Source organism: Triticum urartu, chromosome 3A (genome assembly GCF_056163025.1).
Source record: "Triticum urartu cultivar PI428250 chromosome 3A, HENAU_Tu73, whole genome shotgun sequence".
Lineage (NCBI taxonomy): Eukaryota > Viridiplantae > Streptophyta > Magnoliopsida > Poales > Poaceae > Triticum > Triticum urartu.
This window is the reverse complement of record NC_141875.1, coordinates 635837583-635852092: the sequence shown is the minus strand read 5'-3', so window position 1 is coordinate 635852092 and position 14510 is coordinate 635837583. Positions and strand designations below refer to the sequence as shown.

Genomic DNA, 14510 nt, shown 5'->3' with positions numbered 1-14510 from the left:
GTCCCGGATGAGATCCCGGACGTCACGAGGAGTTCCGAAATGGTCCGGAGGTGAAGATTTATATGTAGGAGGTTGTCATACGGTCACCGGAAAGGTTCGGGGGCATATCGGTATTGTACCGGGGCCACCGGAGGGGTTCCGGGGGTCCACCGGGAGGGGCCACCTCTCTCAGAGGGCCTAATGGGCTGTAGAGGAAAGGGGAACCAGCCCTACATGGGCTGGCCGCATCCCCCCCTTGGTCCCATGCGCCTAGGGTTGGGGGGAAACCCTAAAGGGGGCGCCCCCCTTGCTTGGGGGGCAAGCCCCCTCCCCTTGGCCCCCCCCCCCCCCCGCTCTAGATCTCATCTAGAGGCGGCCGGCCCCCTTCCTCCTTCCCCTATAAATAGAGGGGCAAGGGGATGGCTGCATACAACATCCAAGGCGCAGCCCCTCCCCTCCCCTACACCTCTCCTCCTCCGTAAGAGCTTGGCGAAGCCCTGCCGGAGTACTGCAGCTTCACCACCACCACGCCGTCGTGCTGCTGTTGGAGCTCTCTTCCTCAACCTCTCCCTCCTCCTTGCTAGATCAAGGCGCGGGAGACGTCCTCGCTCCGTACGTGTGTTGAACGCGGAGGTGCCGTCCGTTCGGCGCTAGGATCTTCGGTGATTTGGATCACGACGAGTACGACTCCATCAACCCCGTTCTGTTGAACGCTTCCGCTCGTGATCTACAAGGGTATGTAGATGCACTCCTCTCTCCCTCGTTGCTAGATGACTCCATAGATAGATCTTGGTGATGCATAGAAAATTTTAAAATTCTGCTACGTTCCCCAATAGTGGTATCATGAGCTAGGTCTATGCGTAGTTACTATGCACGAGTAGAACACAAAGCAGTTGTGGGCGTCGAAATGGTCAATTTGCTTACCGTTACTAGTCTTGTCTTGATTCGGCGGCATCGTGGGATGAAGCGGCCCGGACCGACCTTACACGTACGCTTACGTGAGACTGGTTCCACCGATTGACATGCACTAGTTGCATAAGGTGGCTGGCGGGTATCTGTCTCTCCCACTTTAGTTGGATCGGACTCGATGAACAGGGTCCTTATGAAGGGTAAATAGAAATTGGCAGTTCACGTTGTGGTTTTGGCGTAGGTAAGAAACGTTCTTGCTAGAAACCTATAGCAGCCACGTAAAAACTTGCAACAACAATTAGAGGACGTCTAACTTGTTTTTGCAGCAAGTGTTTTGTGATGTGATATGGCCAGAGTATATGAAACTCATTTCGGTGAACCAGTTCATTAGTAAGGTGGACAGGATTAAACTACCAAGTCTTCTATTGCCAAGTACTAGTACATAATAAAAGCATCAAACAAACATATATCTATGTCCTATGGTAGCAATGGAATCTTAAATTAGAACAGTTGTTCTTCAGGTTTAGGCACTTGTTCTACATGAACAGAGTATAGTAAGACGCAAGAATATAATACTTAAAAATAGAAAATGAGCTCATAGACCTTACCACATTCTTGGTTTGGGACCAGTACAGAACAAGGCTTTCACAGTCATCGTCCAGTAAATGTGTCTCAGAAGAATGTAAGGGAATTTGATGAGTTTCTTTGCCGGTGAAGTACGTTTTCTTCAGGTAATTCCGATACTCCCACCAAACATTCTTGAAGATAGCAGAGGTATTAGCACAGGTTACCTCATCCTGAGTTTCCAAATCGGTCCTTCTCTATAGAGAAAAATGGGAAAATTTGTTGTATTATAACCATCATGGAGGTAGGATGTATGGACGAAGCAAAGTAATTGCCATGAATAACATTACTTACACATAACTCCGGGACAAACACCTGCAACTGGCATTTTCCTTCATCTTCAGTATAATATTTCCAACATGGGAAGACACGCACATACGATTTAACAACATCAAATGCGATAGATGCTAAACTATGACTAGCTGGTTGTGCTTCCTCCACAGGAATAGGCGTACTAACTGGTGGAGTTGGGGTTCGCTGTGATAGTACTGGCCCTATGGGCACTGGAGCTGCCTTACTAACTGCTCTTGTTTGGGAGCTCTGTGGTGGAAATGGTGTTGTGTCAACAGGAACTGGGTTACTATCAGCTGGGGTTGGGGTTAGATTGGGTGAAGCTGGTTCTCTGTCCATCGTAGTAGGGGTACAATCTGCGAGAGTTTGGGTTATGTGTGGTAGGGCTGGTTCTTGTGCATGTACAACCGGGATGCTATCTCCACCAAGAGGTAGCAGTGTTTTATTTGAAGACCGTGTTTTTAGTCCGCTAGATACTGGCATCACCCGCTCCAATTCAAATGGCTGATAAACAGGAAACATAGTTGAATGTACAGACATTGTATGAGAGACAGATGCAATAGATAGTGTGGAAAAAAGAGGGCATGAAATAGTTGACATGTATATTGTTTAACTAAAACGGATAGCATGACATAATTTCACATATATGATGTCTATCTAAACTGGATAGCATAGCATAACATAATTCAAAGATATGAGGAATAACTAAACAGGATCGCATGACATAATTCACCTACATGTTATCTAAGTAATCAGGATCGCATCATTTAATTCACATATGTGATTTATATGCTAAACAGAGGGCATTCGATATGATGCCTGAACTAAGAACTTGGTGTTGAATATTGTGTATATGATGTCTAAACTATACAATGCAAGACACCGTATGCATGATATGAGCAGTATAACCGTGCCAAGTTAGAGCATACACCTCAGTGGGGGAATAGGACTGGTCATCTGTCTCTGAATCCATCTCTGAGGAGTTATCGGGACCCAACAAGAGATCTGCTTCGACAAGTAGCACTGTCTGCTCTGAAGGCCTTGTTTTCACTCCAAATTTTTCCATCTCCCACCCAAATGGCTGATTCACAGGAAGAGTAGTTTAATGTACAAACATTGTCGACAAATGGAAATGTAATGAAGAAAAGGATGGGCAAGATATCATTCAAATATATGATGCCTGGTTAAACAGGATGGCATTGCACATTTCGCATATATTATGGCTGGCTAAAAGACATGAGACTGCATAATTCCCATATATGATATAGAAACTAAACAGGTGGCATTACAGAACATGTCTAAACTAAGCAGATGACATATATGATGTCAAAAGTAGGCACTGCAAGGCAACATATGCATGATATGACTAACATCATCATGCCAAGGTAGAGCAAACACCTTGGAGGGTAAATAGGAGTGGTCAGCGGCGTCCGAATCCGCCTCAGAACAGATATCTTCCTCTGGATTACAATCTGGAGAGGGGTGGGGAGGGTTTGCCATTGAACCCACCATGGAGCGATGTTTGCATGACATTGTATTGCCACGCAAAACTCTTCTCCTTTTCTCTACATGTTCAGCATGACTGTGTACAATATCTGACATGCATACGAAAAAAATATGGTGAGATTATGTAAGGAGAGCATGTAGAAATTTAGAGTGATGGTAACAACCAGTGGATCGATGTTTTTCCATTGAACGAAAATAGCCCTAATGGATCGACGTGAATGTATAGTAATAAGTATTTGTGTTTGTGTTTTTGAAGCGTGAGGTGTGGCCGACAGCTGGGACCAAGCAGCTCGAGCAGTATTTGTGTTTTTGAGGCGTGAGCACTCCAGAGTTTTTCTTGGCGATGATTTCGTTGTTGTTCATAGGAGAGCATGGTATTAACTGGGCGGGCTGTGGCCCGTCTAGCCCAGGCCAAATATCCAGCCCAGATACTAATTTTTTCAAGATGAAAATGGCTAGCCCAGCTATACGTCTTTTCAAGGAATACCCAGACAAGGTCAACTTGTTATTCTCCGCCCCGCTGGGCTGCAAATCTTTCCTAGGAGGGATGCATTAGGCTTAACAGGAAAATGACTTAAAAATAATAAATGAGATGTAATTATAAAAACTGGGCAGTAACTATAAAAAAATGCACCAAACATGAAATTAGTTTATAAAATATTATTTATAGATTTTGAAAATCTTAAATTTTCATTATTACGCGCGCAATGTTTCATTAGATTTTTACGTAATACAAATCTATATTTAATCTGACTAGAAATTTCGGGATAAAAATATTTTGGAACCCATCAAAATATGGGAAATTTTATTGAATTTTGTCTTCAACGGTTGATTGAAATTATTAATCATTGTCCTAGCTAGAAAATGGGTTGTACTTTTAACAAACTATAAATGGGTTGTTGTAAATTCCATTAGAATTTCAAAATGGGCTGTACATTCTTACAAAACGCAAATGGGCTATAAGTTCTCTGCCACACACTTGTGGGCCTATTAAGTGACGCGTCCCCTAAATAAATAAATTGACGCGTATGCAAGGCTTTGCCAACTTATTATAATCAACACACGGTTCTAGCAGCAGTGGCCGTTGAATGTCTATCCAACGGATGTCGTGCTTCTTCTTCAATCTTGGATATTCTTAGCTTCGGCCGCCCAAAAAATGATTCCTCCCCCTGACATCTGGGATGCACCATTTCAGAGGCTGACCTGTGGGCCTACTAAGTTGGAGCATACCAAGGGCTTTGTCAACTTAGTCAATAATAAACGTTTCTAGCTTCAGTGACCGTACGATGTCCATCCAACGGCCGTAGTGCTTCTTCAACCTCTGGTCTTCTTGGTACAGCCGCCCAAAGCAGCGCCGGTCGTGCCGCCTGCTCCTGCCTCCCGTGGCCGGCTGTGCTGCCGCGGAGGCCTCACCGCCCCCATACTACTCCCATCGCTGGCCATGCCATCCCTCCACTCACCCACACCCCCTATTATTCTGCGGCGACGGCGGCCTCACACCGCAACCGAACCAGTGAATCCTCGTACTCCTCTCCGCGCGGGCTTCCACTGCTGCGTCTTCCCCGGCTCCGCGTCGTCCCCTTCCTAGGCCTCGCTGTCGTCCAGACCACCGCCCTGGTACTCTTGGCGCGGCGTGGTCAACGTGGTCAACGACCGACTTTCATCGGAAGAGTACTGTACGTGGAGAGGCTGACAGCTGGGTCCAGGCGGCCGCAAGGAAGTGCCTCCTTATTACGCGCAAAATAATTATTCCTCCACCTTACAGCAGGGACCCACCGGACGGGCCACCTTATTTCGCGAAAAAAACGTTTTCCCCCTTACTGCTCGGACCCACCGGACGGGCCAGCGTATTTCGCGAAAAAAACGTTCCCCCCGCTGTCAGCTCGGACCCACTGGAAGTGCCTCCTTATTACGCACAAAAAAACGAATACTCTCCCTGCTAGCTGGGACCCACCATGGTGGGAGGCTGACTTGTGGGCCTACTAAGTTGACTAGGACGGGGGCCTTTGTCAACTTTAGTCAATATGAATGGTTCTAGCTCCAGTGACCGTACGATGTCCATCCAACGGCCGTAGTGCTTTTTCAACCTCTGGTCTTCTTGCTCCAGCCGCCCAAAGCAGCGCCGGTCGTGCTGCATGCTCCTGCCTCCCGTGGCCGGTTGTGCTGTCGCGGAGGCCTCACCGCCCCCTACTATTCCCACCGCTGGCCAGGCCCTGTGGCGACGGCAGCCTCACACTGCAGCCGAACCAGTGAACCCTCGTACTCCTCTCCGCGCGGGCTTCCACTGCCGCGTCTTCCCTGGCTCCCTTTCGTCCCCTTCCTAGGCCTCGCCGTCATCCACCGCCCTGGTGCTCTCGGCGCGGCGTGGTCAACGTGGTTAAGGAACGACTTCCATCGGACGTGGACTGTACGTGGAGAGGCTGACAGCTGGGTCCACGGCCACAGCAAGGAAGTGCCTCCTTATTACGTGCAAAATAATTATTCTTCCACCTGACAGCGGGGACCCACCGGACGGGCCACCATATTTCGCGAAAAAAACGTTTCCCCCCTGACTGCTGGGACCCACCAGCTACACCTTTGCATGCAAGGAAGTGCGTCCGGGCAAAAAAACAAAATGATTTGCCCCCCTGACTGCTGGGACCCACCAGCTACATCTTCGCACGCAAGGAAGTGCCTGATAGTCGGGACCTACCTGGTCGAAGCGTACGTAGCGTTGTCATTCTGATCGCGAACGTGTACGTACATATATACTGATCGATGTAGAGGTGCGCACGTGTCGTAGTAGAGGCGCGCACGTAGCATGTACACGTACGTACAGCGGTCATGGTGCAAGAAAGAAAATACGGCCACGTATGTGTACATACGGGCGGGGTCTCGAACGCCTACTCGCGCATACGTACGGCGAGGGCTCGTGTACATGGCTGGGTCGAAACGGAGAAACAGCGTTGTCGTCGTGTTCATGGGGAGGCAACGGAATGCGTCGTGTGCATGGGGAGGCAACGGAATGCGTCGTGTTCATGGGGAGGCAACGGAATGCGTCGTGTTCATCGGGAGGGCTCGGACGGAACAGGCGATGGAAACGAGGCCTGGCGTACCGCAGAACGGAGGAAACGGCCTTGTGTTCGACCGGCCACGTTCGAAACGGGATCCTGTTGATCGGGAGGGGTCTGGCGTACCGCAAAACGAAGGAAATGGACCTCCTACGGTCGAAACGGGGGTCCTGTTCATCGGGAGGGGTGTGGCGTACCGCAAAAAGGAGAAAACGGACTTGTGTTGGAGCGCTACGGTCGAAACGGGGGTCCTGTTCATCGGGAGGGGTGTGGCATACCGCAAAACGGGACTCCACGGGATATTGTTCATCTTCACCGTCGACCCCCTCCAACCTCCACGAGCTACTGTTCATCCACCGTCGACCTCCTCCAGCCTCCACCTACGACTGTTCATCCACGGCCTCCTGTTCATCCAGCCTCCACCGCGCGCTACTCCACCGGCTACTGTTCAACCAGCCCTCTCCATGGGCTCCTGTTCAACCACCCCTCCACGGGCTACTGTTCATCCTGCCCTCCACCATCTACTGTTCATCCTTCCCTCCATGGGGTGGTCCTGTTCATCTAGCCCACCATAGGGTCCTGTTCATCCAGCCCCAACCGGCTCGATCGATTGGGGTCCTGTTCATCCAGAGGCAACACCACGGGGTCCTGTTCATCCACCCCCACCGGGAACTGTTCATCCAACCCCCCCCCCCCCCCGCAATGCTCAATGTTCATCCAGAGGCAGTATCGATCGGCTTCAGTTAGCAGCAGTAGCGAAGGAATCGCTCGATCGGGTTCAGTTAACAGCCATCGATCAATCGCTCGGGTTCAGTAACGCGTAGTCTGCAGTGCAATCGCTCGGGTTCAGTTAGAGCCCAACGCCTCGCTCGGGTTCAGTTAGAGCCAACGCCTCGCACACACGCGCGTACGTGTACGAGAGAAACGCGCATCGCTCGGCCCCCGACCTCCCACCGTAACCGGGAACTCCCCGAAATTTTCCTCGCCCTCGCTTCTACCACTGTTTTTTCCATCATGGACGGCCCAAAGAATGTCATGCAGCTGCGTCTCCGGCCCGCCCAGGACAAAAAGCCCATTTTCTGTCATGATTTTTTGTCATAGAAGTAGGAGCCCACCACATCTATGATGATACCGGGTTTTGTCACAATTATCGTCATAGAAGTGTCATATGTATGACAGAAAAAAAAATTGTTCGGCCCAAAATGTCACGGATGTGTCTTTTTTTTGTAGTGTCTCCTCATCGCCCTCAACCCCGCCTCGACTCACCGGTGAGCCATCGACCTTGGTGACCACCGCGACCACCTGAGACCCTGTCCGCCCGAGCACCGGCTCGATCCACCGCTTCAGCACGCCCATCGACCACCGCTGCAACTAGGCCGGAGCTTCGTCGCCCTTCTCGTCCTCCTTCCCCGCGTTTTCCTCTCTTTCTCTCTCTCGCTCTCACGTCACTCCCTCTGTCTTGGTTCGTCAACAGGAGGAGCCCCCGCCGCCAGTGACCTCCTCTGCGCCGTTCCCGTCGTCTAGACCCTGCCTCCCTGCTTCCCCGTGCTCGAGCATGTAGCCACCCGTGCCCAGGCAGCATCTCGAGGAAGGAGTCCCCAAGCACGTCCAAGACCTCCAGGAGCCCGCGGCCTCCTCTGCTTCTCCTCCTTGTGCCTCGCGGGAGTAGCTCCACCCTCGGCTGAAGCCCCGCAGGTCGCCGCCTTGCCAAGTCTCGCGCCGCGCCATTCTGCTCCGCTCCCAGCGGCCTCCACCTCGCCTGCCCGTTGAAGCTCCATCCGCCGCTGCGTCCTCTACGTCGCGGTCGCGCCAAGGCTCCTATTTCTTCGGCGTTGACCGCGCCAGCTCCCCTGCATCGCTCAGTCCCCGCTTCAGGAACGAGACGATGAGCGCTGCAGCAACCGCGTTGACCGCATCGGTCAGATCGGGTCAGCCTGTGATGTTTCCCCGTCGGCCCAGTGCGCCTCCTCTCTGGCCCAGCTTCAGTTTCGGCCTGCTAGGCCTGATGTGAGCAGACCCCTCCAGATCCCCTATTCCTGTTGGGCCAGCAAGTTTCAGCCCAGTGGATGTTTTTTTTGGTTCTACGAATTTGCTAATTACCAGGGTTTTACAGATTTTCAGAAAAACCCTTGCACTTCATGCATATAAAAACTCATCAACCGTGCATCATATTAAAATATTTTATATATGTAACTTGCTTAGAATTTTGTCTAGTTTCATAATATGCAACTTTCATGCATGTTAAAAATGTTTAAACTTGTTGTTTGTTTTAGTTTGCCTATTGCCATGCTAAAATGATTTTATTCATAACTAAATAATCGTGGCTTGGTTTTTAATAAACTTTATATGTAAATGGGGTAGAAAAAATGCCTAGTTTAACATGGTGTACTTGTTTTGCATGTTTAATAACTCTAAAATTATGTTTAGGGCAGAATAGTACCTAATCCAAAAATATGCATATGAGGATTTTCCGGAATTGTTGTTCGTTGTTTCCGGCCTCATTTAAACTTGACTAGATAGTTAGTTTAACTTTGCTTCACCCCTTGCCATGCTAAACAACATTTAATATTGTTGAGTACATAAACGAGAGAGAACTAAATAAGGCATGTGGTATTCCGTCAATATGCAACTCGTTGCATATTGAGCTCCACTGAACTTGTAGTGTTGTTTGTGCACTTTGCCATGACATGCTTCATTAAACCGGACATGCATCATAATTGTTTGTGCATCATGCCATGTCTATGTGGTGGTTGTTTACTATGTTGTTTGCTTCTTTCTGGTGTGCTTCTTCGGGTTGGTTCTGATAACGTCGTGTGGTGAGGATTCGTTCGACTATGTCCGTTTGTCTTCTTCATGTACTCGTTCTTCTTCCTTGCGGGATCTCAGGAAAGATGACCATACCTTCGAAATCACTTTTATCTTTGCTTGCTAGTTGTTCGCTCTATTGCTATGCTGCGATACCTACCACTTGCTATATCATGCCTCCCATATTGCCATGTCAAACCTCTAACCCACCTTGTCCTAGTAAACCGTTGTTTGACTATGTTACCACTTTTGCTCAGCTCCTCTTATAGCGTTGATAGTTGCAGGTGAAGATGAAGTTTGTTCCATGTTGGAACATGATTTTTGTTGGGATATCACAATATCTCTTATTTAATTAATGCATCTACATACTTGGTAAAGGGTGGAAGGCTCGGCCTTATGCCTGGTGTTTTGTTCCACTCTTGCCGCACTAGTTTCCGTCATACTGGTGTTATGTTCCTTGATTTTGCGTTCCTTACGCGGTTGGGTTATAATGGGAACCCCTTGACAGTTCGCCTTGAATAAAACTCCTCCAGCAAGGCCCAACCTTGGTTTTACATTTGCACTAACAACCTAGCCTTTTTCCCTTGGGTTTCCGGAGCTCGAGAGTCATCTTTATTTTAACCCCCCCCCCCCCCGGGCCAGTACTTCTCTAAGTGTTGGTCCAACCTGAGCGATGTCCGGCGCCCCTTGGGCAACCAGGGTCTATGCCAACCCGACGTCTGGCTCATCCGATGTGCCATGAGAACGAGATATGTGCAACTCCTATCGGGATTTGTCGGCACATCCGGGCGGCTTTGCTGGTCCTGTTTTACCTTTGCCGAAATGTCTTGTAACCGGGATTCCGAGTCTGATCGGGTCTTCCCGCTAGAAGGAATATCCTTCTTTGACCGTGAGAGCTTGTGATGGGCTAAGTTGAGACACCCCTGCAGGGATTTGAACTTTCAAAAACCGTGCCCGCAGTTATGGGCAGATGGGAATTTATTAATGTCCGGTTGTAGAGAGCTTGACACTTGACTTAATTAAAATGCATCAACCGCGTGTGTAGCCGTGATGATCTCTTTTCGGCGGAGTCCGGGAAGTGAACACGGTTTTGGTGTTATGCTTGAACGTAAGTAGTTCTAGGATCACTTCTTGATCTTTGTAGCTTCTCGACCGTACTTTGCCTTCTCTTCTCGCTCTCATTCGCGTATGTTAACCACCATATATGCTAGTGCGTGCTGCAGCTCCACCTCACTACCTTTTCCTACCCATAAGCTTAAATAGTCTTGATCGCGAGGGTGTGAGATTGTTGAGTCCCCGTGACTCACATATTACTTCCAAAACCAGTTGCAGGTGCTGATAATACCAGTGCAGATGTCGCAGCTGAGCTCAAGTGAGAGCTCGATGAAGTTCGTGTTCGTGGTGTTGTTTCGTTTCCAGTTGATCAGTAGTGGAGCCCAGTTGGGGCGATCGGGGATCTATTGCATTAGGGGTTGTCTTTATTTTGGTTCCGTAGTTGGACCTTGATTGTATTCTGGATGATCTAATGTTATATTCTTGTATTGTGTGAAGTGGCGATTGTAAACCAACTCTTTATCTTTATCTTATTCAGTACATGGGATGTGTAAAGATTACCCCTCTTGCGACATGCCTACAATGCGGTTATGCCTTTAAGTCGTGCTCCGACACGTAGGAGATATAGCCGCATCGTGGGTGTTACACTTACAAACATTACCGGTACATTGCATGCATTATTACATTTTACATTACATTCGTATAAATCCAAACAAATTATGTCGATCGTCCTGGTCCCACGCTACACACCTAATTCTTGCGTGTGGACGGAGAAGCACTTGATTCAGCTGTAATTTATTTTCACCCTAATTTAACTAGGAATATAGTAGAAATAATTCAGACACGCATAGAGATTGGGTCGATCACTGAGACTCCCAGGCGCCGAGCGCGCGCCTGGGCGTGGGCTTGGGTTTGCTGTCCGTCTTGACGGCGTAGGATGCCTCCATGGCGATGCCGCAGAGCCCGCCTTCGGCACCGGAATCCTTCTCCACCCTGATGTACCCCTTCTCCCCCCACGACGGGCCCCACGAGTTCTTCACCGTCCAGTACGCCTTGCCGTCCTCCGCCACGCCGTACCCGACCACCGCGACGCCGTGGTCCAGCTCTGTTCCACACTCACCGGTGAACACCCCCTCGGAGTAGAACATGAACGCCTTCCCGCTGGCATCGATGCCCACGGACACGGGCTGGTTCGCGACGGCCTTGGCCAGCGCCTCCTCGCTGTTGGCCGGCACGTCCTGGTGTCCGTCGATGTGCACCACCATGGGGGAGCTCTTGGCCACCTTCGCGGCTTTGCAGGTGCCGTTGGCAGCTCGGTACGGGTAGGCGGCCTCGGTGGTGAGCCCGCCGTTTTTCTTGATGTACTCAAAGGCGTTGTCCATGAGCCCGCCCTCGCACCCGTCGTTGTCCGCCGTGTCGCAGTCGATGAGCTCCTGCTCCGACAGCGACACCAGCTTCCCGGTTCGGATGGCGTTGATGCCTTCCACGGACACCACGGTGGAGAAAGCCCAGCAGCTGCCGCACTTGCCCTGGTTCTTGACGCCGGTCACCGCGCCCTTCTGGCGCCAGTCCACGGACCGCGGCAGGTCCGACACGTTCACGGCGGCGTACATGAACCCCGGGACCGACGGTGGCGTGGCGGGGCCGTCGCGGCGGCGGTCGCTGACGCGGGAGCCGGCGAAGGTGGCGCGGAACTCGGCCTGGCTCATGTCGCCGAAGCGGTTGAGGCGGAGGCGGTAGGGGCGGTCGCCGCGCTTGTTGTGGGAGTGGATGAAGTGGACGTTGGACTTGAAGGTGCCGAAGCGGCGGTGCTTCTCAGCGTGGTGGCGGGGCACGCGGTGCGCGGTCTGCCACCGCTCGTACAGGTCCCACAGCGCTTCCTCCGACTCCAGGTCATTGTCCTCGAGCGGGATGGCGCCGCACAGCTCCACTGCTGCCACGGCCAGCACCGCCACCACCATGGACGCCACCAGAAGCTTCTTGCTGAGCTGCCCCATCGTGCTGCTCTGCTCTACCGCCGGTACACCACGAGCTGTAGTGGCTACCTTTGTACTGCAGACCTAGCAGCTGCTTGGGGGCTAGTTAGCTTCGAGTGTGAGATGATGATGGTGGAAGAGAAGGGAGGAGGCGTATTTATAGGTGGAGATCGTCCGACCGATCGAGCACCGAGGAGTGTGGAGAAGCTTTGCATGCAAGCAAGCAGGGAGTTAGAGGCAGAACGGTGCTGCTCCGGCGATCTGCTTTGCGGCGGGAAAGACACGAGGAGGTTTAAAACTTTAAATGGCGGTAACAGAAAGCTGAGCGGAGCGGTGTCAGACTCTGCTCGAGGTGGTTGCGGCTTGCTCCCAAGTTGCGTTCGGCGGTGATATTTGGGAGGCGACGAAGATTCACGGCCGGCAGATTCATCGCCAGGTGCAGGCATGATTCATTCGTATGTTTGGGTCACTTGATCACCGCCGGCTGTGATAGCCTGCTGATCGTAGGTGTGTAGTTCCATGGATGCTACGCCGTAGAACTGGTAGATGCAGTTACTGGTGAATGCTTCATCGCGTAGTACGTACGTACCCCTACGGCTGTTGTGCTTGGGGTGGCCGTTGAGTCTGTCGAGAGGATCAAGCACGGTATTGATGGCGGTGGAGGAGTCCGAGGTGCTCCGCCACTGTATTAACTACACCGGTCGGCCGGCCGGCGGCTCGTCGGGGTAGTCTGCGGCGCGGCGGTTGTTTGCGTTCACTCTGTTCCCACTCTCAAGAGGCGGACGACTGTGGGTAGGCTGCTCCGTCTAGTACTACACGTTTTCCGCTCTCTTTTTACTCCGAACCGCTATTTCTTATCTTATCTTATCTTATCTTATCTTATCTTACCTACTCCCTCCTTCCATTTATATAGAGCCTAGTGCGTTTTTTGAGGCTGACTTTGACCAAATATTAGAGCAATAATATATGACATGCAACTTACACAAAGCACATTGTTAAATCTGTGTGTAAAAGGAGCTTTCAATGATATAATTTTCACATTGTGCATGTCATGTACTATTAATCTTGTCAATGGTCAAAGGCGGTCTTAAAAAACGCATTAGGCCCTATATAGATGAAAAGAGGAAGTACTAATAAAGCGCGGATTGTTTCGGGTCGTCCGTCACACCATTTTTACAAATAAATCCCTCAGTTTTTTGTAAATCAACCCGCAGTACACGTTTAAGTTATAATGGAACCGTTTTTTCTCATTTTCTCAGAAAACCCCTGACGTTTTAGACAATCAACCCGCCGTCCATATTTAAGTCAACCGAAATGTTTTTTTTAGTTTTAACAGAAAACCTCTAGACATTTCGGTTAATCAATCTACAATTTATGTAAAATAAGATTATTCATATCTTTTAAACCGTAACTTAAATTTTAACATGTTATATATGAAACTTGATTAGAAAAATATGTAGAATCTGAATATGAAGTTATTTTTAGCTGTTAAATATTGCTAAAATATAATTTTTGGTGCAAACTTAATATATAGTGTACGGTCTGTTTTTTTGTACCGTCGGTGATTCAAATTGCAAATAAACATCTATTAAAACCAGAGTGAGAGAAAAAACATCGAGAACCATGCATACACAACTATGAAAAACCTTGCGGGAAAAAAACAACATACTTTTTATCTTATTCCAAGCGAGTGTGCGCACGTGCGCACGCGCAAAAGAGAGAGACATTAAGACTAACCACATTCAAACGTGTTTTCATTCTGTGAGCACAGAGGTCACTGTCGGCAACACAAATGTGATGCCATGTGAAACTAAAAGACATGGGCCTATTAATGTCTTGAGTCATGGTTATTGGGTTAAGAGTGTGTGTTATTTTCTTTCCCGTTGCAATGCACGGGCTTTTTTTTCGAGCGAGTGTGTGAGTATAGAGGAAATACAAATGTGATGTCATGTGAAACTAAAAGACGCGGGCCTATTAAGGTCTTGAGTCGTGGTTATTGGGTTAAGAACGTGTGTTATTTTCTTTCCCGTTGCAACGCACGGGTTTTTTTATTAGTAATTACTAATAAACGAAGTATCACTCGGTTCGTTTCACATATTGAAATCTATAAAAAGACTTATATCATCGTATGTAGTTCATATCGAAATCTTTAAAAAGATTTGTATTTAGGAACGAAGGGAGTATACTTGTATATACATGTGAAAACTATCATAAAGACCGTGTCCAATTTGTTCAAGAACCCCAAATAGAAACATATTACAAATAAGTCCTTTGGGGTCCATGCAAACAACTAGATCTGAAACCGCCTTCGACCATC

General features: G+C 49.4%; 1 pseudogene; it reads right to left on the bottom strand.

The window, feature by feature from the left end:
- Positions 1–10883: 10883 nt before the first annotated feature.
- Positions 10884–12902, bottom strand: LOC125548959 (cysteine proteinase EP-B 2 pseudogene; annotated as a pseudogene).
- Between the last annotated feature and the right edge of the window lie 1608 nt (positions 12903–14510).